This window comes from Oreochromis niloticus, linkage group LG3 (assembly GCF_001858045.2).
Source record: "Oreochromis niloticus isolate F11D_XX linkage group LG3, O_niloticus_UMD_NMBU, whole genome shotgun sequence".
NCBI lineage: Eukaryota > Metazoa > Chordata > Actinopteri > Cichliformes > Cichlidae > Oreochromis > Oreochromis niloticus.
Window position 1 is genome coordinate 63997634 of NC_031967.2, and position 24092 is coordinate 64021725.

The 24092-nt window shown below is 39.8% G+C and overlaps 1 long non-coding RNA gene across 2 annotated transcripts; it reads left to right on the forward strand.

Moving 5' to 3' along the window:
- The first annotated feature begins 13156 nt into the window (after window positions 1–13156).
- On the forward strand, window positions 13157–21629 carry LOC109201398 (uncharacterized). Of its 2 annotated transcripts, XR_002061427.2 has the most exons (4): window positions 15107–15217; window positions 15424–15513; window positions 19432–19516; window positions 20354–21629. It is a non-coding gene; the product is annotated as an uncharacterized LOC109201398 (long non-coding RNA). The 2 variants fall into 2 exon arrangements; XR_002061428.2 differs by lacking the exons at window positions 15107–15217; window positions 15424–15513 and adding an exon at window positions 13157–13209 and having other exon boundaries at window positions 20354–21628.
- The last annotated feature ends 2463 nt before the right edge of the window (window positions 21630–24092 follow it).

Genomic DNA, 24092 nt, shown 5'->3' on the forward strand with positions numbered 1-24092 from the left:
CAAACAAAGACAAACAACAAGGAAAAAGGAAAAATGAGCCCTTAATACAGAACATGAGCAGGGACCAGGACAAACCACAAAACCACTGCTTTAAGACTGAGCCAGTTGCTCTTCTGAGATTTTTAGGGCGGCTCACCTCACAAACTTTATCGTGTAAGACATCACTGTGTTCACTTTGGTTAATAACCAATTTCTGCCCTAAAACTGAAAATAAACATCATTCCACTTTATTTTATTTCAATTGGCAAATACATTTGTAGAATGCATGCTAATGTTCAAAATAAAAATAAAAACTAAAGATTAGAAGAAAACATTTATTATAATTACAGAGCTTCTGTTTAAAGATGGTCCGCACTGAGATTTCTCAGTCCATTCGACATAAATACTCTATACTTGGACTTAACTGAACTCACTGCTCTCATCTATTAAGTTAAATTTGTAATCAGACGAGACACAGTCTGTGAACATGGATTCAAAAACTCATGTTAAACTATATTTTGTCAAATTTGTCAAAATTTTAAAGTAATTTCATATTCAAATTCATCATCTCCAACAAAATGTCGACTGTGACAAACAGAAAAATCAGAATATCAGACAGCTACACCCTCAGCATCCACACAGTCAGACCATGAAGCCTATAAATCGTGTCTTTAGCCCATAAATCCACTATGTCCAGTGACTGCCATCTTAGTCCTATTCCTGACTGATTACAAATCATGGGACACATAAAAATGACCAATAGTATGTATTACACAAAAACAAGCTAACAGCTAACTGAATTCAGTTTTGGTACAGATGTATGTTTGGTATCTACTGTGATAATAAAAAAGTCAAATAGTGTCATTTAGCTGGTTCAGGTATGAAGCCTGGAGTTTGTCTCATCCCCAAATCATTAAATATGGTAAATGGACCAGTTTCATAAAGTGCTTTTCAACTCGAGCATAAAGCGCTGATATTACATAGATATTTATTCAAGGCTGCATAGAAAGGCTTTTATTAACATCAGGTGTAGACTCTGCACTAGGTTTGAGCCTAATTACTGTCTTTAACTCTGATAAAACCAAATCTAATGTTCCAACATTTTTCAGGCTGAGAATTATTACCTGCAATGCTCCAGTTTGACCTCATGGTGGCAGTGCTGTCTCACTGTTAAAATGGATACACTCAGACTACAGGAGAGAACAAGAGGCTCTACTAAAACTGATGTTTTATCATGTGTTTGTCACATCATGGTGACGTCAGCCTGATGACATCATCAGGTTTTATAGATCATGTGCTGATGTCAGCAGTGTTAAACTCAGAATCTGAGCTTCAGACGAGACTATATGAGATTAACCTTTACGGTTCAGATGAAGCTGAAAGTCTCTGAGTGAGAGAACAGGTCTGTAACTCCACACTAGCGAGAGTGAGAGGTCCTCCAATGGCTGCAAACCAAAGACACATAATACAAGAAAACTGGAGAGCAGCCAGCCTTTAAATATTTGATGCCAAAACATTTGCACCCATTTTTTACTAAGATGTTATAATAAATTAATGAGGAATAATCTGGATTCGTGGCAGAAACATATTTAATAAGTCTTGGTTTTGAACATGACTGATTATAACAAATACACACCGGATAAAAGCTTTAGCCTCATTCAGGATCACTTCACAGCATCCCTGCATTAGGCAACTGACATGTGTGTTTGTGTGATGTATGTTTGATGACTGTAATGACATTTTTATTTATTTATTTTTAACTGGGTCTCTGTTTCTCACCTGGAACTGAAAACTGCGAGCACATTGTGAACACGGTCCAGTGAGTGAGCCTTGAGGGATGATTGCTGTCCTGCTGTCACATAGAAAGTAATGACAGATGTTTTGAGCCCTTTAAGGACACTTTTTGTAAGTCTGCATTTCAGGCCTGAAAGAAAATGGAGGCAGCAGCATCTTAGAGTCCTGTTCCTGGTGCTATACAATCTAAGGAAAGCAACCAGCCTCCACCCCTCACACCAGACCAGCATCACTGTATACCAATGTTTTCCCAGAAGCCGTAATCAACTTGAACGACACTCCTGTCTTTCTGGATCAACAACATGTCCAGAGTCCATCCTGTTCACATTGCATGACTCTAAACAGATTCATTTTCCATAAACTTAAATATTTTCTTTTTTACTCCTGTAATCTTAAATGTCAAACATCAGACAAAAACCATAAGGTGTTCTTGGACAAACAGAAGCTCCTCTGCTGCCACCTTTTGGATCTTTACACACAGTACATCTCACACAGTAAACCATTGTTACACACACACTTTTCTTTTTTTTGCTTTGAATAAAAAATAAAATAAAACAAAAACCATTGTTGGAGAAGAAGAAAATATTAGAATATTTTTGTGAATTTTCTCCAGAAGATCAATAATGTATGATTTTCATCTAAGTCTCAGATAATACATAATCATGGATATTCGATTCAGTTGTTAATCATTGTTTTCTTGACGTCACTTTGGCATGTCGAGTTCTAAAACACCAACATTTTCAGGCTTTTATGGACACACACATGTTTATTCAGGTTTGCTTAATGAAGTTTAGACAATAATGATCACACTGATGATCTGACAGTTTCCTTCTGGTCCCTCCTCTGAAGTCAGAGCCTGAAGATGTTTCAATCAGACACTCTGAAGGTCTTTGAGTGTGGAGAGAGTAAAACATGTGACATCAATCTCTCAAAGTCACAATAATAAGAAGAACGTTTCATCTTTATCAAAGTCACATCACATGTTACAAAGTGCTGTCCCACTGCTGTGTGCACCATATGAACATGTGACACCATCTCAGTGTTTAAGTGTTAGAGTGAACTCCTCATCCTCTCCTTCAGTCTGAACCAGGAAGTGATGTCAGCACAGATCAGAGATTTTCCTCTTTGACTGAATGTTGTAGGTGAAACTTTTAGAGGACACCAGTCAGCTGCTCTGTGATTCTACAGCCTGTGATTCCAGTTTTTACAGATTCAAGAAGATCTGAGGCCGACTCAATGATCTGCTGTGAGAACACACTCACATGTGACAGAAACCCTCAGAGACACAAAGTAACATTTAGTGTTTTGTAACAAAGTAACACACTGACACTGATCACAGCTTCACTTTCTCTGAAAGCAGCTTTGAGCAGCAATCAGCAGGATTCTGGTGAACAGCTGTTCAGGTTTAGGACGGAGCTCAGACGATCCTGGTCACACTGAGCAATGACTGTTTGCTCATCTGGATGTTGTACATCCTTTGGACTGGTTACTTAAAGTCTGATAGCATCAGTGTGGCATATATCCTTTACCTTCCTACCACCTTTTGCCTCACCATAGGTAATACTGTAAAAATAGATAAAGGTCTGCAGATGATTTAACTCCAAGTAATTTTTCAGTCCTGAAGATGTTTCTCTTTGTCAAATAGAAGAAAGCTGGTGTTCTGCTGTAACCACAGAGTCTTTACTTGAAAACACTCTAAAATCCTCAACAGAATATTTTAATTTTTTCAGATTTCTTTGTGAACAGTGACAATAAAAGAACCTGAAATAACAAACCTGACGGAATTCAGCTCTTCATGTTTCCTTCTCTAAATAAAAGGTTTAAAAAAATATTCAGAAGAAAAGTCAAGTGGTGATCATGTTCTCCTCTTATAAATTGAGCCATTTGCTCTTTGGTCCCTAAAACATATCACAAAAAGGTTCATTAGAATAAAATCAAAATTGGCTGTATGTAAGCAGCAATAGATGAAGAAAACCACAGAATCCACCATACAAGCAAATTTAGAATTATTTTAATTTAAAGAAATCTATGTCTATGCAGCTGCCCAAAGCCTGAAAACACAACCGCTATAAGCATTTAACTTTTGTATGACCAGATTTAGATATACTTACATTTGAAAGTGTTTTCATCACCTGATGATGGTAATTGGCTGCAGCTTGTGGGGGCTGAAGAGAGACAGGTGTGGCTGACTCCAGCGTGAGAACATGTTCAAGATGGCGCCGGTGTGCTTGGCTTGCCGTCCTCGGCTGTGTCTGTCTCGATGTTTTTTACCCTCCCTTTTCACCTTATCTTCCCTTATGGACCTTGGCACTGTGTTTTTTATCATTATCTTTCTAGTTGTATGTTTATCTATTGGTTGTGGACTGATTACATATGACAGGCAAACACTTTTAAATATTCATTCTTTCCATTCGTTTCGGGCTCACCCCTGCTGGAGTGTGGGCAGCGCTAATTTACCACAACTGGATTCATCCTGTGGCTTCTCCTACCTAACGCTCCCTAATCTCCACAAGAAACGCTACAGGAAGCGGGGAAGAAGGAGTGGCCATCGCGTCTGTCTCAGGGCCTTTCTCAGAGCCAGAATTACAGACCATGTAAATGTTAATCTGGACACTCCATAGACTAAGGAGCTTGGAAAGAAAAGCGTCTGGACTTCTTGAGTTGCTTGAAGACGTTTCACCTCTCATCCGAGAAGCTTCTTCAGTTCTAAGGATCAGTGGTGGAGAGTCCCAGATTTAAACCCAGTGGGAGTTTCCCCCCTCAAAGGGGGACAAAGGACCCCCTGATGATCCTCTACCTAATCACATGAGCCAAGGTGTGAAAGCGGGTGTGGGTCCCAATCAGCCAGGGTTTCGGGTGAGCTTATTGTGAAACCTGGCCCCACCCTATCATGTGATTTCCTGAGGTCAGATGGCCCAGGATGTGAGTGGGCGTTAAGGCGTCTGGGAAGGGATCTCAAAACTGGATTATAGATGGCAGACAGTTGGTGTCGTAAACCACCGCCTCTGTTCAAAGATGGTCGCTCACAGTGGACGTAAATGGCTTCTTTCACTCCTCTTTCAAACCATCTGTCCTCTCTGTCCAAAATGTGAACGTTGGCATCCTCGAAAGAGTGACCTTTATCCTTAAGATGCAGATGGACCGCTGAGTCTTGTCCTGTGGAGGTGGCTCTTCTATGTTGTGCCATGCGCTTGTGAAGTGGCTGTTTGGTCTCTCCGATGTAGAGGTCTGGGCATTCCTCACTGCACTGTACAGCATACACCACATTGTTCAGTTTGTGTTTAGGAGTTTTGTCTTTAGGGTGAACCAGTTTCTGTCTGAGTGTGTTGCTGGGTCTGAAGTACACTGGGATGTTGTGTTTGGAGAAAACTCTCCTGAGTTTCTCTGATACACCGGCTACATAGGGGATGACAATGTTGTTGCGTTTGTCCTTCTTATCCTCTCTTGCTGGTGTCTGATCTTCTTTTCTGTGCATCTTTGCTGACTTTATAAACACCCAATTAGGATAGACACATGTTTTAAGTGCTTCCTTCACATGTGTGTGTTCCTTGTTTTTCCCTTCAGGCTTAGAGGGAACATGTTCTGCCCGGTGGTGTAGGGTCCTGATTACTCCAAGTTTATGTTCCAGAGGGTGATGGGAGTCACAAACTGAACAATGTGGTGTATGCAGTACAAAACAAGATGTCTGTGAAGGTTCTCAGTCATCCAGGTCATTGTAGTCTAAGGAGCTTGGAAAGAAAAGCGTCTGGACTTCTTTAAGTTGCTTGAAGACGTTTCACCTCTCATCCGAGAAGCTTCTTCAGTTCTAAGGGTTAAATGGTGGAGAGTCCCAGATTTAAACCTAGTGGGAGTTTCCCCCCCAAAGGGGGACAAAGGACCCCCTGATGATCCTCTACCTAATCACATGAGCCAAGGTGTGAAAGCGGGTGTGGGTCCTAATCAGCCAGAGTTTCGGGTGAGCTCCTGGGCCTGGGCCATCTGACCTCAGGAAATCACATGATAGGGTGGGGCCAGGTTTCACAATGAGCTCACCCGAAACTCTGGCTGATTCAGCAGGACAGACAGATGAAGGATGGAGACGTGTCTTTGATTCTGAAGGATGTGACGATTAATGACACTGGAACATACGAGTGTTGTGTTGTCCAGCGAGTGAGAGGACCTGTGACTCTAATCAACACCACCTACCTTCATGTTGTTCCTCCAGGTGAGTGAGTAGAGTTGAGTGTGTGTGTGATCAGAGGTGAAGCTGCTTCCTGGTTGTTGATGTTTGTTTCTAAAGATGTTGTTGATGAGACTTTGTAGAAAGCAGCTGGTCTGAGTGATGTGATCAGAGTGCAGTAGATAATGTCTGACAGCAGTTTGAAGAGGAAATGGATTCTGTTCTGTTCTTCACTCATCACCTACCTGACAGCTGACACCTCACACCTGTTTCTCACCTGCAGGTCAGACAGGAGGACAAGAGAAGGATGAAGACAACAAAGATGGAGGAAAGGAAGACAGAAGGAAGGCGGATGGATCTGTTGGACTGATTGCTGGTCTGTCAGTTCCTGCTGTGGTTGTTGTTGTTGGTGGTGGTTTTTTGATCTACAAACATAGACAACAACAGAGGGAGGAAACAAACCAGCCTCCTGTTGAGCTGCAGTAGGTTAAAATGTTTCAGAGCTTTTAACAGCGTTGAGTCTGCTGCTGCTGTTCAGAGTTCTGGGTGTTGTCAGTGTTTAAAATCCTGCAGAAACAGATGAACTGAGCACAGACAGCAGGCCCACAGTGCTGTAGGTTTATTTCATTTTTATCTTTAATGGCTGCTTCTGTTTTTGCTGACAGCTCATCTCAGTGGACGAGTTTCATCTTTAAAAACAGTCTTTATATTTCAGCTCTGTAGTTCACTGGAACATCCAGAGGGCTGTGACTACAAATCAGCTTCAACACAGTCAGGCTTTCTTTGTGTTAGCTGGCTCAACTAAACCTGAAAAGACAACATAAGATGAGCTCAAGGATGCAAATAAACTGGCACAACAGAAAGCAGACACTGCCATCAATTAACAGCTCAATGATTTGTAAATAGAACTAGGTTAGCAGCTATCACCATGGTGATTATCAACCTTCTCTGTTACCCTGCCTCTCTGCTTCAGGCTCTGAGCACGCTCAGATGAAAAGGAGCATTTCTTGAATCATGTGACTTTTCTTCTACACAAAATGATCCCTGTGAGCGCCACCCAGTCCAATCAGAGACGTTACTCATTGATAACTTCACTAATGTCTCCACTAAATGAATACAGGTACATTGTGACAGTGTTATGTGCAGTTTAGGTTCATTCGGTGGTTTCAGTAAGTTACAGTTTAACAAGCTGCACCTATAAAACATTTCCTCCAGCAGAGGATCTGCATCACAGTGAAAACGTGGCTCTAACAGCTGATTTAAAAGCAAAACTCTGAACATGATCTGCTCCTGTCCAGGTGATGTTTCACCATCAGTTACCATGGTAATTTAGCCTCTTTCTGACACAGAAAGCTCTGACTTTGAGTGTGACACAGCTGAGACATTACTCTGGTTTTGTAGTGCACACCTCTGAGGTTCAGATTTTCAGAGTTAGAAAATTTTAAAGTAAAACACTTTAAAGATTAAAACTCTACAGCTGCTGTCAGCAAAAACTTAACTTTTAACTTTTCAAACAAATGAACATTTTTCACTTTGATGGTTTTGTTTCCACTGACTGTTGTTACATCATTTTGAGCTCAGATTACACATTTATGAAATATGTTCACACCTGAATGTTTCAATCAAGATCTGATTTCAGTTTTTTCTTTGTCTTTGTGAGCTGTGTGGTTTGTTTACCCTCAGTATCCATGAACAGTGTTTCAGACCTGGAATCAGTGTTTTTGTTTATAAGATCAAATATGACCTCATTATGTGAGTGTGAGCTTTGGACCACAAAACTTCAACAACACTAATCCTCGATCAGCTGTTTCACTAAAATTACATCCAAGTATAAACTGATCCCATCGTTCATGCATCACTTTGCAGCTGACAGATGGTTATGCACATCCCTGGTTGCCTAGGTAACCCTCTAATGTATTTACTGCCGGTACATTCGTCTCTCAGCAGTACGATTTACTCTTTACTGTCTAAGTTTCGTTGATATTTCATGACCTCTGACCCCTGCTGGTCTCTTCCTGTGTGAACACTTTTCACTGGAACTGAAAATCTGAGTTTCTATGAAATTCTGACTCAGGATCCAGTGATCAGGGACGACTGAACGGCCTCTAACTGCAAAGTATTAGTAGTTAAAATAGTAAAATAGTTGCACATGTATCAGTATTACATTCCTTTATTCATTTGTTTTGTGTGTCTGACCTTGTAAATATGTGTGTGCTCTGATTGGTTGGTTCCTGGTCAAACTTCATTGGTGCTCCCACAGCAACAACACAACTTGAAGACTCAGAGTTCACACACAGTGTCTGTAAGCTTCTCTTTGACTTATATTTTCAGTTTGTTTTATTTGAGTTTATTTAGAATGTGACTGCAAGCAGACTTAACACTGATGTTTTTTTTAAAATCACAAACTAACTAAAACCTGTTTGTCTCTAATTATAGACAATAGCATGTGTTTGCAAAGACCTGCTGAAATGTGTCTGTATGTTTGAGATGTGAACTTATATATGTGGAATAAATTTGGAGTAACAAGAAGTGAGTGTAGCTCTCTGTTCTTGAATCAGGCTCCAGAGAAAGGATCTCCTTTCTGTTTTATAAAAATGGAGCAGAGGGGAGTGCATGCATGTGCAGATAATCATGCTAACAGCTAACACACTGTTAATCCTTACAGAAAGTCAAATATACATCAAATATTTGAATAATTTAGTTATTAAACAGTGAACATGACAAACTGAACCAGTACATATAAAATCTCTCTCTCTCTCTCTCTCTCTCTCTCTCTCTCTCTCTCTCTCTCTCTCTCTCTCTCTGAGAGAGAGAGAGAGAGAGAGAGTTTCATTAAAAAACAAACATGAAAAAAGCTGGCACTACTCACAGTAGTATGTCCACATAATTATGGATTATTCTAATAATGATATTTTTTTTTAAAAAACACGCTGTATTTTAAAGATCATGTATTAAAAAACAGATTATATTAGATTTATATTTTAAATAAGACAAAATGCTGATTTTAAAACAGTTTAAAAATGTAATAAGCTTTTTCCCTGCACAGGGTGGATAGTGAAATAAATGGAATCATCATAAATAAATTATTTTATATTTATAACTTTTTCCCTCATTGCTTTATTATTGTAGCTCTAGTAACAAATAATAAGGGAAGGATTCTGGATCAGCACCATGATGCCCATAGTATATACAGTATTCTGAAGAAGGTCTAAAATGTCACTGTATGTGCATGTGTGTGTTTTATGCATAGGGATTATTACTCATGATACAACATTGTACAGACATGGCTGGTAAGGACATGAGGAGGAAACAGTAGGAGCTGTGTGAGGCTACTAAAGGCCGTGGATCCCTCAGCAGCTGGATTACAAAGAGTGCTGTCCATCTGAGAACAAGGCGCAACTTGCTATTGCAATAAACTATAATTTAATTATCCACACTTAACAACTCTTACACTTAATCTATAAAAAAAATGATGACAGAAAAATGTTATAGAAGCAAAACATTCCTGGAAAACATCTCCAACAACTGCTACATGTGTTAAAGTGGAGAGTGATATATGAGATGAGGAGATGAAGGAGGAAGAGAAGCAAAGAGTGATTCACAGGCCGAGTTTATTTCTCACTGTTTTTTGTTGCCTTATGGTTCCAAGCGCTGTCACCAATCTTTGCATTTGCTTATTCTTTCATGAAACTTGTTTAGTCAGCTACCATCTCTCCTGTGAACTTTTTAATGTCTACAGTCTGAGATCAACACAGCCCTGCCCTCTATCACTATCAGCAGCAGGAGCAGCAGAAACCCTCAACACCAACATTGTACCCATCAGGTAAAACATCGGCTACGTTTGCTTTGCCTCACAACAGTGATATAGTATGATGCGATCCCATATTAGATTCTTGATGAATGTGTGTTGTTGTTATTCAACCTGGTTCAATGTGCAATTTTTTTTTCATCTGATAAATGTGAAAGGCGTGTGACTGTTTTCAAAGTTATACATTTAAATAGTTTTATCACTTGTATTTTTAAATTTAGTCCCCGCCCCTATCTTTGAACCAATGGAAAGCTGGTGCTCAGAGGAAGAGGGCGGGCTTTACTTGGTGTCAGTGAGAGAAATGAAAAAAGCTGAAATGAGTGAGAAGGACGATGAAGGAAACATCTGTGCTGTGTCTGCTCTGTAAGTAGAATCTCTGTGTTTGTTTGAATTCTTGTACTTTGACTGTCTGCTCTCCTGATAACTGATGATGGAGGAGAAGACATGAAAAACAAATCAGGCTGAATTCAAGTTCAAAACACCACGAGGACCAACTGCAGGTCTGAACTGACTCTTTATCTTTGCTCAGGAGTCGAGGAAACACAGCAGGCAGTGAAAAGATCAAATCATTCACTCATTATATCAACACAGCTGCACAGTGGACACATGACTGTACTGTGGTATTTAAATGTAGTGGATATTTTATACATGATCACAGTGTAGTTAGTGCACATTAAGTGCTGCTTTTAGGATAAAACCTGTTTGAAGATTTACTCTCACTCTTCTACCAGATGGTTTCTTTCCAACTGAAAATGAGCAAATCTCAGTTTTCTACATGACAAATGTGAAAAATTATAGAAGCTTAGATTCAACTCACTGCCCACAATGTTCTGTACTGATACAAGACTTGTTTGTCTTTATTTATTTTTTGTTTTTCTTTAGTAGACAGGAATATTAGTAGGCGGGAATATTTTTTTGCTTTAATTATTAATCTGTTACTTGCATATATTTTAAACATGTTGCTGGTGTTAAATAGAAAATAAGCAGATTCATCAGAGAGAGACGAGTTTGTGTGTTTGTCAGCTGTTTGTGTGGAGTTGTTCTCCATGTTCACCTTAAACAGTGTTGGGAAGGTTAATTTTAAAATGTATTCCACTACAGATTACAGATTACAGATTACTTGCCCCAAAATGTATTTGTAACGTATTCTGAATACTTTGGATTACTATATATATCATCATGCTTTTTACAACTACATGAATGCTATTTCTGTGTGATTTATTACTGTTACTGAAGGTTACTTGTCATATCAATACCAACTAGATTTTTAAATCTTAATATAAATGAGTAACAGCAGGTGGACATTAGGTAAGGCTGCACTTTTTGTAGCGATCTCATATAGAAAATTATTCAGCGCATATATAAAACAGGTCCGCAGCTCTGAACCGTAGTAAAGGGACCTCTGGCTAAAACGTCGGGTTCATGTTGGGCTCATAGCAGAAAACTAGCTTTACTTTGTTGTCTGGGTCAACTTTGCTAGTGAGAGACAGAGAGAGGCGTTGAAAGGCTGCTGCAACAGAAAACACGAACAACACAGTGTACAGTCGAGTCTTAATAGCTTACTTACAGCTGGGCTCGTCAGGCACTCTTCTTGGCTGCAGTGGTTATTATTATATTTACATGCTTCCAGCTCCCGTTTTTGCTCCGTGACAGCTCGGACTTTTCCTTTCTCTCCCTCCCTCGCTCACAGACACATAACAGGTATGGCAGTCCATTATCCCTGCAGCACGGACTACACTGCCTAGGAGGATACATTCTTTAGAGCTATGCCTGTAACACTCTGCCTATTGCCTGCTTTCATAGTAAATAATTTGTATTAATAATAATTTTGTCTGTAACACTCTGCAGATTGATGTCATATTAAATCATTTTTTGAATAATAATTAAAAAAATATTTCTTCACGTCATGATGCGGGCCTCAAGTAGGGGTGACATGAGCCGTGAGATTGAGACACAGGCATTAGAGCCTCTTATTGCATGTTTTGTTTGGGTTTCCACCAGCGTGGAATTACATAAAATAGAGAGGGCATAGCCTAACATGTGAAACAGGAAAATACTGCTGTGTAATCCATTTATTTCAATAAATTAACTGTATTCTGAATACTACCTTTTTAAATGGTAACTGTAACTGTCAGGGGTTGCTGTGTAGAAGTGGAGAAGAGGACTCAAACGCAGGCCTCACGGTGAAGCTTCAGGGTGTTTATTGTGAGGGACAAATGACGAGAACAGGAGATGGCTGCTGACAGGACTTAACACACACAATGACATTATATTAATGACAAGACATGAACTGATGAAACTGACTAAATACTCAGGCTGAATAATGAGCGATTAGGGGCAGTAAACAGCTGGACTTAATCCAGCTGGGAAGATGACTAGAACATAATGCACACAGACTAGGGCTAACACAATAAAACAGGAAGTGGAACATACGGAAAAAAGACAGTGAACATAAACTGAAAATACCGGGTCAACGACCCTGGAACTCTGACAGTAACGGAATACAGTAAAAATACAATACAACAAAGTAACTGCATTCTGAATACCACCTATTTAAACAGTAACTGTAACAGAATACAGTTACTCATATTTTGTATTTTAAATACGTAACGTTGGTACATGTACTCTGTTACTCCCCAACACTGACCTCAAATCAACCTGAGTGTCATTTCTCTTTAGTTCTGATCTCACTGCTGAGCTGCACAACAAACCAAGGTCAGTAACCTCCTTCTGTCACAGTTTAAACCTGAGAAATGCTCACTGATATGACCTGATTGGGTTGATCTTTTCATAGTGCAATCAACAAGACAACATTTTGATTATTTGTAGAAGTTTTGGAAAAAGTTTAACAGATCATCAATTTTTTATTGTAACCCTCACAGCTCGTCTGACTGAGTCCCAGCAGCTCTCAGCTCTTTGAAGGAGACTTTGTGTCTCTGAGCTGTGAGGAGGACGACAGCTCTGCTGGATGGACTCTGAGGAGAAACACAACTGAAGGACAAAGGACTCAGTATGGAGATGGGTGGGGAAAACCAGCTGGTTCTTGCTGTAACATCAGCTACATCTTCACATTGGACAGTGGAGTTTACTGGTGTGAGTCCAGAGAGGGTCCCATCAGTAACATGGTTAACCTGACAGTCACTGGTAAGCTGAGTGTGTGGAGTTAGTGTTGATGAAGCTGTGTGTAAATGGATGAAATGCTGTAGTTTGTCTCTGTGTTGAGGTGGATCAGTGATCCTGCAGAGTCCTGTCCTCCCTGTGATGGAGGGAGATGACGTCACTCTGCTCTGTAAAACAAAGACCACTCCCTCCAACCTCCCAGCTGCTTTCTATAAAGATGGCTCCCTCATCAGGAAGCAGCCTACAGGTCACATGACCATCCAGCATGTTTCCAGGTCTGATGAAGGCCTCTACAAGTGTGACATCAGCGGTCATGGAGAGTCTCCATCCAGCTGGATCACTGTCACAGGTGACACACTCACCTGTCTGTGTTTCTGCAGCTTTCAACATTCACAATGTGACGACAACTTAATGACCAGTGTTGGTCAAGTTACTTGAAAAAAGTAATCAGTTACTAGTTACTGATTACTTCCCCAAAAAAGTAATCCCGTTACTTTACTGATTACTTATTTTCAAAAGTAATTAATTACTTAGTTACTTAGTTACTTTTTAAAAACACGATTTACAACCTGAATAGGTGATAAAGCAATAGATCTTTCAGCCCAATTCTGCTTTTTCTGCATAATCCATCATACAAAATGTAATCAAATGGAAATGTCTATTTTTAAAACTTTAAATCTTTTAACTTTATGCATCAAGCAAAAACTTAATTATATGCAACATTCTCTGACTGGAAGAAATTTGTTTAACATTTAAACCTATTTTCTGCACATTCCAGCATATAAAATAAAATATTTTTTGTGTTTACACTCACTCTTTCAAATAGATGCAAGTAAAACACAGCAGAAAATAAATAAAATCAAAGACTAGCGGTCCTGTTGCTCTATTTTCACCTGTAAAGCAGGACTGGGGTAGGCGGAGGTTTACCCTGGTGCAGGTGTGCTGCAGCGGTCAGTGGAAGAATCCGTGAGTTTCTCTGTGAATTTCACATTACGTCGTAGTACACTCGGTGCTTGCTTGGAAGTTTAGGGGTTTTTTTCGCTGTAAAAATAAGTTTTCTTCCCACGCACAACGGACACTAATGTTTTTGTCACTTTTTATGGAATCAAACTCAAAATAAGGTCAGTACTTCCACGCTTTAAACGCTGCATGCTACACTCTGTCCCGCACTCGATATATTGGCCGTTTATCAATGCCCAAGTACGCGAGTACGTACTCGCGTTCTCGGTGAGTACGTACCTGCCGAGAACGCGAGCACGGACTCGTCGGCCGTTTCTCAATTCTCAAGTACGCGAGCACGGACTCGTGATTTGTACAGTCGGAACACCAGCGTACGTGATGATGTCACAGGTCCGGAGTTTTTACTGCCGTCCCCTCTTAATGTAACTGTGAGTAACATGTTATGAAGCTTAACTTTAATCACAGCCAAACCGGTTTACTCAGGAACAAATAAAACACTGAAATAAACCAAACATTAACATTTAGAAGTGATCTAAGTGACTTATATATCATTTTTAACCTCAGTAGTGAAACCTCTATTAATAAAAATAGTGTACATGTACATACGTGTACATACCTTAATAAAAACAAGCAGGTGAGATGTTAGAACGCTTTTATTTCTATTCTAGTGGACACTCAATACTATAGACAGCTGCTGGGGTTTCTTTAACCTGAGTAGTGAGAAGTCCGCGAGCCGGGGGGGGGGGACGATGTGCCGGGAGTCCGCTGTTGAGTTTTGGACGAAATGCATTCTGGGATATATAGCTGTCCCAAGTCTACATCGATGCATGCTCGATAAAATGGGCGGATCGAGAACACATCCGGGACTTTTTCGCGTTCTCGGCGTGATGCGTACTTCGAATTGGAACAGTACTTGGTCTCCGACTGATGACGTATCACGAGTACACGAGAACGCAAGTACGCACAAGTACGCATATTGATAAACGCCCATTATGATCTGCACACAGCTGTTGTCACGAACGTCGCACTCGCTTACGTCACTGTCATGAGACGTTCTCGCAAAAAATCACAGTTTTAGTAACGCAGTAACGCAGCGTTCCTACGTGAAAGTAACGGTAATCTAATTACCGTTTTTGCAATAGTAATCCCTTACATTACTCGTTACTTGAAAAAAGTAATCAGATTACAGTAACGCGTTACAAGTAACGCGTTACTGCCCATCTCTGTTAATGACTGTGTTTGCTTAATTTTAGACAAACACACCACCACACCTACAACTACATCCACATCTCCACCTGTTCTTTCTGTGTTGTCCTTTGTTGGATCAGTCTGTGTTGTGGTCCTACTGGTGTTACTGGTTCTGCTGGTGAGAGGATGTGTTCACGGGAAACTTGAAGGTTTTTACTTTTTTTTTTTGTTTGTTTATTTATTTATTTTGCCTATCCCGTTTGGCTCTTCAGAATTATTGTTTAAAGGCGAAGAAAGATGCCCAACGGATTTTTACAATTTGTAATATTTTGTTTAGATCCTGTGGACATGTCATCATTTGCTCCTTTTAGATTCTTACATAATATCATTTGTTTACTTTGGTTTATCTGAGCAGATAAAGAAGATGGAGACGATGACATTGACACCACAAACAGTTATGATACATCACCAAATCAACAACAACATCCATTCAAACGAACCAGAGGTAGATTTTTAACTGTTTAACTGATGCTTTCCTGTCATGGCAGCAATGATTACAGTCATGCTTCAGTCAAGTTTCCTGTATGGGCAGAAATCTGTGCCATCAGAAACTGAATTTGAATAAGTTAAATTTGAATTTGAATTACTCGGATTGAATCTGAATTGTAACTTGAATGAAAGCTTTTGAAAACTGAATTTGAATTAGTCTAATTTGAAATTGAATTTATGGTTTGAAAATGAATTGATTTGCTTTGAAACTGCATTTTATCCTTTAAAAATTCAGCTCTCGAATAATTTCAGATTCACTTCTCACCATTCAGTTTCAGTTCTACAATTCAATTTCAGTTCCAAAATTCAGTTTTTTGGGACTTACATCCGGTTCCGGTTCAAGCGCAGATTAATAGAACTACAGACTGATAGCGTTACTGACGGAATCTACAGCGTCTTGAGCTGAATTAAGACTTCAGAAGTCATTCGTCACGTCGAATGACCAGCGGATAAACTCTCAGGTTGGTAATAAATGTATTACATGTATAAGAACAAGCGTCATGTTAACAATTGATAGCCGTACAGTAACCTTTATGCTTATTGTAGCTGCTAGCTAAAAACGCTAATTTAGCGTAGTTTGCCCTGAATTCAGCTTTGACAAACAAATATGATCGACTGTTTCTAGTAGAATTCCAAAGTTGTCATCTTGTACCCTGTCAGAGCCCTGTATGCTTGCAGAGACCCCTACAGTAAGGAAACATGCAAAACGGTGTCCAAACCTTTGTATTTGAGCTTTATTTATGTCTTACACAGCATCCCAACTCTTTAGCTAACTTAATAACTTTAGCTAAAGTGAATAGTTCGTCTAATTCATTAGTGCAGCTTTACTGGATCACCTCTGTTTGAAGTAATATAATATGATATACAACTATCACTGAAACAGCGAACTTTGTAAATAAACAACACTTCTCATTCTCTAAACGTTTGGCCACAGCTGTAAATTACACTATCAGTGCTTTTTCACTCTTGACAATAATTACATTTCTAAATTCTCTTTGTGCATTTACAGGTAAACAATAGCTAATATTTTATCTAAATGACTGCTTTGTCTTTGAAAAGGTGAAGAGCCTGAGGCCGGTGACACTCCAGTTCTACTCTAAGTACATCCTTACGGTGGCTCACAGGACAAGGCGACATTCCTGTCCTGCCAGAAGAGAAGAGAAACTTCAGAGTCTTCATGAAGTTCAACCACACCTGTCATATGGAATATGACAGGGGTCTCAAACTCCATTCCTCAAAGGCCGGTGTCATGCAACTTTTCCATGCCCTCGAGGACTGGAGTTTGAGACCCCTGCTGTATGGTGTTCATGCAGTTTTCTACCCCACAGTTACAGCATGTCTGACTGCCTGTTCAGCATATGCAAAAATATGAGTTTAAGCATGTGATGACAAAGGCCTTCCATTATGGTGTTTGTCATCACATGTCACAGACATCTGGATGATCATTTGGAATAAACAAAAAACTTGTTACTTCATCTTTTATCTTTATTATTATTATTGTTCTTATTTTACATTTTTCAAGTTAGGCATTGGGTTTATTTGTAGTAGTCCTTTCCAGCTTCTCTCCCTCTTCCATATTACTGTGTCAGCTTGTCAGCATCTATTTGGGGTTGGGAGTGGAACAGGAAGTAAGGAACAGAAAGTGCCATTTAAACCAGGAGAGGTTCTTATATTTCAGAAGAAGGGATTAATTCAAAAGAAATGACCTCAATGCCATATTTTATTTAGGAACCCTAGAGAGCACTTTGCAAAATAACACATTCTTATAATTTCACCCTCAGATGAGCCAGGCTACGACTGTCAGGGAAGGTGATGTAGGTACAGAGCATGTGAGAGTGGTTAAGTTAATGTCTCTTGTCTAGATGAAGGCACAGGAGGGATCAATGGCACGGCGTAGAGATTCAGTATCTTCAGTCTTCAGTGGACACTCCATTTCTGGCACAAAACACCTGTAAAAGATGGTCAATTTAGGAGGTGACCCGACAACTTCAGCCTGTCAAACATAGCAATGGAGCAGTATGTTTAAAAAAAAAAAAAATCTAATTAAGCATGCACTCAGTACCCTAAGAATTATTATGGTAGTTAAACACAGTGATAGTTGTATATCATATTATATTACTTCAAACAGAGGTGATCCAGTAAAGCTGCACTAATGAATTAGACGAACTATTCACTTTAGCTAAAGTTATTAAGTTAGCTAAAGAGTTGGGATGCTGTGTAAGACATAAATAAAGCTCAAATACAAAGGTTTGGACACCGTTTTGCATGTTTCCTTACTGTAGGGGTCTCTGCAAGCATACAGGGCTCTGACAGGGTAGAAGATGACAACTTTGGAATTCTACTAGAAACAGTCGATCATATTTGTTTGTCAAAGCTGAATTCAGGGCAAACTACGCTAAATTAGCGTTTTTAGCTAGCAGCTACAATAAGCATAAAGGTTACTGTACGGCTATCAATTGTTAACATGACGCTTGTTCTTATACATGTAATACATTTATTACCAACCTGAGAGTTTATCCGCTGGTCATTCGACGTGACGAATGACTTCTGAAGTCTTAATTCAGCTCAAGACGCTGTAGATTCCGTCAGTAACGCTATCAGTCTGTAGTTCTATTAATCTGCGCTTGAACCGGAACCGGATGTAAGTCCCAAAAAACTGAATTTTGGAACTGAAATTGAATTGTAGAACTGAAACTGAATGGTGAGAAGTGAATCTGAAATTATTCGAGAGCTGAATTTTTAAAGGATAAAATGCAGTTTCAAAGCAAATCAATTCATTTTCAAACCATAAATTCAATTTCAAATTAGACTAATTCAAATTCAGTTTTCAAAAGCTTTCATTCAAGTTACAATTCAGATTCAATCCGAGTAATTCAAATTCAAATTTAACTTATTCAAATTCAGTTTCTGATGGCACAGATTTCTGCCCATATTCCTGCCACTAATCTCAGTAATTTCCAACAATCAGATGACTCTCTATGAACAAGCACTTGGTGACAGTGGAAAGAAAAAACTCCCATTTTAAAAGGAATGAATCTTTTCACTTCCTCCTCAGTTTCATATATTTATTAAACCAAGACGACTTCCTGCTGTCTCTGTTCCTCCTGCTGAACACAGAAAACTTTATTCCTCGGTCATAATCAGACGCTTTTATTCTCTTTGTAAAACAGCTGATCAAAGTTTTCTCAGACAGAAAATATTGAACACAGACTGTTTTTCTTCTGTACTGAGTGTTTGCAGGATGCTGTGTGAGTCGGTTACCTGCAGTGTGTTTTCATGCTGATGTGATTTAGAGGTTTTTTTGGTCCAAATGATGCTCGTCTGCATTTCTGTTGGACCACATCTGTCCCACTGAACTCTCACTGAGCTAAAACATCACAAACAGCACAGACGTGTCTGATATCTGGTTTTAGTACAAACACAAGTTAAGAGGTTGAATTTTTTAACATGAGACACATAAGGAGACAATTTAAAGTGTTTCTGCAGGTAAAACCACAGCAGCTTCCTTTAGACTGGAGTTAGTGTGAAGCTGATGAGCTTCTCACTGCAGTGTGTTCTGGTTTGGTTAATAATCATGTTCATGCTGTGAGAACATGTTTGCTTTGAGCTCTGTGGTGAAGAGTGTCAGTGTGCACTGGAAGAAGATGCAGCTTTGTGGTCGTCCACCTGCCTTTTTCTCTGAAACTAAACCCAGTTCTTTGTGCTCACTCTGAGTTTCACAGCAGACGTGTTAGGATGGAAAAAACTATGGTTTATCAAAACGCAACACTTAATATCTTCAAAAGCTGCATTAAAAAACAACAAATATTTCTTTCACAGTAGTCTAATAAAATCACAGCACTGTTGCAGTAATTTTAATGTGTTTATTGTACAGAGACTGATTCAGCTGTGATCTACTCAGCAGTGAGAACTGAAGACGTCAGTTATGGACAAACAACCATCAGAACAAGGAGGCCCAGGTACAGCTGCTCTTTATGTTTGACTGAGACAAGCTAGCTGCTCACACTGTTTACAGCCATCATGCTAAGCTAAGCTAACCACACCATGACTCAAGCTCAAATTAAGTCAGTTTACTTACTAAAAAGCCAGTTTTGCCTGATGAGAGAACAACAAACACACAATAAGCTCCACAGTGGTAGAACAGCGTTTTTATTTGGGCTACATTTAAATTAAAAACAAACAAACAAAGAAAACAAATGATTCTTGTTTCCATTAGGTTTCCTGTCCCCTCTCCTGTTCAAATGGCAGATGTTCATATTACCGTTCAGTGTCACGGTGCCCCCTGTGAGCAGTAAACAGATCCCTAATATATTCATCTCTGGCACAGAAGCTCCACCCACCTGTTGTTCAAACCTTCTGTTGGTGTGGGGCACCCAATCAGAAGAGAGTTGTCTTAAAGGGGGAGGAGCTAAAACACCTTATTTCAGATAGTGGATGGATTATATTAACGTCTATTGTGGACTAAAGTCACTTTAAGCTGCACAGAGCAGAGCAGGAGGACAGGAAGAGAACATTTACACTGAATCCAGTTCATTTTCAAAATAAAACACCTTGTTCAGGAAAAATGAACTCTGAATTACACCTGATGTGATTTCACACTGGAAAAAAACTGCAATTTCAACATTCAAAGTGTGAGCCATATAGAAAGCTCTGTGATTTGTATGTGAGCTGGTTCCCAGTATAGTATGAACTGGGACTGTGTGTGATGCAGAGAGGTGGAGATTGGAGGTCTTGATTGAATTACAAAGCTTGTAATCATGTTTCCTGTTGTTTGAACTGTGTGTGTTTGTGTTCAGACTTTAAACCAGAGCCAGACGTCGTCTACTCTTCACTGAAGTAGTCCACCAGTCCAACCACTGACGTCCAGCTGCTGGTCTCTAACTGGTCCCCCCAGCACCTCAGACCAGAGTCCCTCTGACCATCCATCCATCTTCTTATGTGTATCCATGGCCAGATTGTGGGGGCAGCAGCCAAAGCAAAGAAGCCCAGAACTCCCTCTCTGTCCTGGCTCCTCCTCATTGTGGGCCAGTTTTGACCCTATTTACCACCACAGTGAATTTTAACTTGAACAATCAGGATGTGACTGTAGTGTAGACTTCAGTCCTTAATTAAAGACATTTAAGTAAAGTACTGTGTTACCTGTTAGGAATTACAGCAATTTTATAGATAGTCCTGCATTCACAGAGGCAAAAAAGTAATGGAACAACTTACTGATAGGAGTTTCATGGTCAGGTAAAGTCTGCTCCCTTGTTCCATCGATCCATGTTGAATGTATAATTTATAGCTTTTCACTGTTTTTACTATGTTCAGTGTGAGGTCTCAAGAGATGTCAGTGCAAGTGACAATGAACCCATCAGAGAGAGCAAAACTGCAGGAGTGACCAAATCAACAATATGATGCATCATTAAACAGAATGAATCCACTGACCAGCTGAGCCACATTGAAAGGCCCAGGAAAGTGCATGATGACAGAATTATTGTCATGTTTAAGAAAAACAACTACACAACATGATTCCAAGTCAAAAACAGCAAGAGGATGCAGGCGTGTCATTGTCAAACTCTATAATCAAATGCTTTCAACAAGGTACAAACCACTGTGCTGGTTCAGGAGATGGTTACACAGAAGCTACATTTAAAGAAAGTGTCCTCATTCAACCAATTATGGACCTAAATCCAAGTTTTTTCTTGGGCTCAGATCACAATACTGCTTATTTTCTATACATACTTTCATTTTACAGAATCCAATTAAAGTTCCAGTTGTTCTGTGTCCTCAGTAACATCATCACTTATATTGTATTCATGTTTTTTAGCTCTTGTTTCCACAGCAGGAGTTTAGTTTCTCAAATAAACTTTTGTTCACAAATGTTTTTTCTTGTGTGGGTCTGTGGGTTTCACAGAGGTGTCAGATGATTGTGGTTTGGTGGTGACTAACAAATACACATCTGTACTCTCTACAGAAAACTAATAAACATTAAACCACAACCACAGACCAGAAACAGCAGAAAGATCAGTCAGTGGCTGCAGCACAGGATGCATCTGTTTGATACTGAAGAGTTTTATTTTAGTTTTTTTATTTGTTTATTTAGTTTTATTGTTGCAATTTTAAGCAAAAATACTGAATATTCTCTGGCAGCAGCTAACATAAATATTTGCTAATTTAATTAGTTGTTGGTGATTACAAAGTCAAAATGTACTACAAACTAAGAACATGTGACTTGACTGGACTTCCATCTAGATCACATCTGCTGAACCAGCACAGAGCTCCTCCTGTTAAACACCTCTGTGATGATTCAAATGGCCACGAATCACGTTTAACCTCTGCTGCCATCTACTGGTGAAACTGGGTGCTACAGTAGAGCAGCTGCTTTATAAATCACAATACTTTAACCTCTTAAATCTGACATATTTGAGAAATGGAGAAACAGTTTTGTGAAGTCATCATATTGTGAAGAAATTGTGCTCACTGAGACCGCCTCCCTGCAGCAGAGATGAACCTGAGATTTGAGTCTGTTCCTGCCACATGGATGGAGGATCGTTCACAGAGTGGAAATCTGCTCTAATATTCTATGTTCTTGTTTATTCTGGTTGTCTTTCGTGTGCCTGCCCTGGTCCCACTTTTCTGTGTTCCCTCTGTCTGTCGTAGTATCTGCTGGGAGTCTGTCTGTAAAGTTCAGTGTTCAGTCTGGATCTCTGTGTCTGTCGTCTATTTCCTGTTTTACTTTGGGGGTCAATGTCTTATGTGAATGTGTCTAGTTTTGCTTCCCTGGTCTTGTTAGCCCTGATTTCTCCCAGCTGTTTCCCTCCTGTCTCCTATTCGCTGATTACTCCACTGTGTATTTAAGCCCTGTGTTTCCTGTCGCTCATTGCTGGTCCGTCTGTGTTGTCACCCTGCATTTCCTCCCTGTGTCGTCCTCCCTAGTCCATCTCTGATTCCAGGTTTCAGGTCTGTTTTTCCAGTGCAGGACATCTTTAGGTTCTGTTTCATGCCTGCTACATTTCTGTTTGCTCTCCCTGTGAATAAAGCTCCCTCTCAGTAAAGTCAGTGCCTGCTCGTGGGTCCTTCCTCTCTTCACTTCCACACGGCTCACCTTGTCAGCTGTGACAGTAATAATGCAAACTTTAAGCTTTAATACAATTTAAACAGGTGGGCTATATAAGAAAAGACACCAGTGCGTGATGATCACACACAGTGCTGTGATCTACAACCCACCTCAGGCTCATCCATGTTTTAACAATGCCAGTGGCATTTCTCCACTGCCTAAAAGGGGGCGCCACTGAGCCAATAAATGTCATAATACACAAACACATTGTGGTTAACGTGGCAAGTGGAGTCATACAACATAAACACTGTTACATTAACATTTATCAGGCTGATGTTTGACACAGTAATATTTATAACAGTAGGTGTGACATCAGTGATTATCAGCTGCTGTCTGGACTGCTTACAGAAAACTTGTCCTTCATTGATAAACACTGGAAGCACATGCATCATGATGATTTATCTAAGTGCTGCAGCTTAACACAACTAAACATTTTTATTGTGAGCAGACTGCTGAATGCTGAAAATACTGAGTCTGGACTTCAGGAGAAAACCAGAAACACAACAATGAACAGAAATAGAACAGAAATGGATCCGACTGACTGTGAATAAAATATCTGACAGCTGTGATGAAGCTGTGTTAGAAATATGTTTTAAATTCCGTTTTTTAAAATTAATTGCAATGTATGCTTTTAATAGAGTTGATACACTCATTAACAGGATACAAGTATCATTTCCACTGTGTGAAGGGATAACTAAGAGGGATACAAAGAGTTGAAGTGAGTGTTGAAGGTAAATTACTGCACGTTTACAAAAACACAGTTTCAGTCAGGAGAGGCTGCTTGGCCTCACGTGTATGATAACAGGGTGTCTGTTAAAGATGCCATCAGCATGAATATGAAACATCCCTGGTAACAACTGTAAGGTAGGGAGGAGTTTTCTCACACAGGACAAGATCCCTGACTGGAGGTTAGTGACCGCTGTGTGTGGAAGAACTACGAGGACAACAAATCAGGGAACGCTGAGTCTAAACCACAGCATCTCCCCATCGATTTGCACAAATGTACTGTTTATAAGGTTGGGGAAACCTGGAGTCAGCTGGGCTGAAGAAGTGACGAAATGTTTCTCCCTCTGAAAACTCTGAGTCCAGATGAACAGAATCAGCCTTTTTGGATTTACTTACCTGGATGATTGAGCAGGCATCAACACATTAGGTGAAAAAGTTGTTAAGTGTGAGTAATTAAGTGATAGATTAATGCAATAGGAAATTGTGCTTCTCGGATGGAGAGAAAGTGGAGAGTGATAGATGAGATGAGGCGATGGAAGGTGGAAGGGAGGCGAAGAGTGAGTCACAGGCAGAGCCTAGAGAGGATGTAGAGCAAAGGGCAAGTCAGGAGAAAGAGGCTGGAGTGAGAGAGTCAGAGCCCAGAGAGCAGGAGAGTGAAGCCATAGAGAGGACATTGTCAAACCTAATTGGACTTACACACCCAACTGATC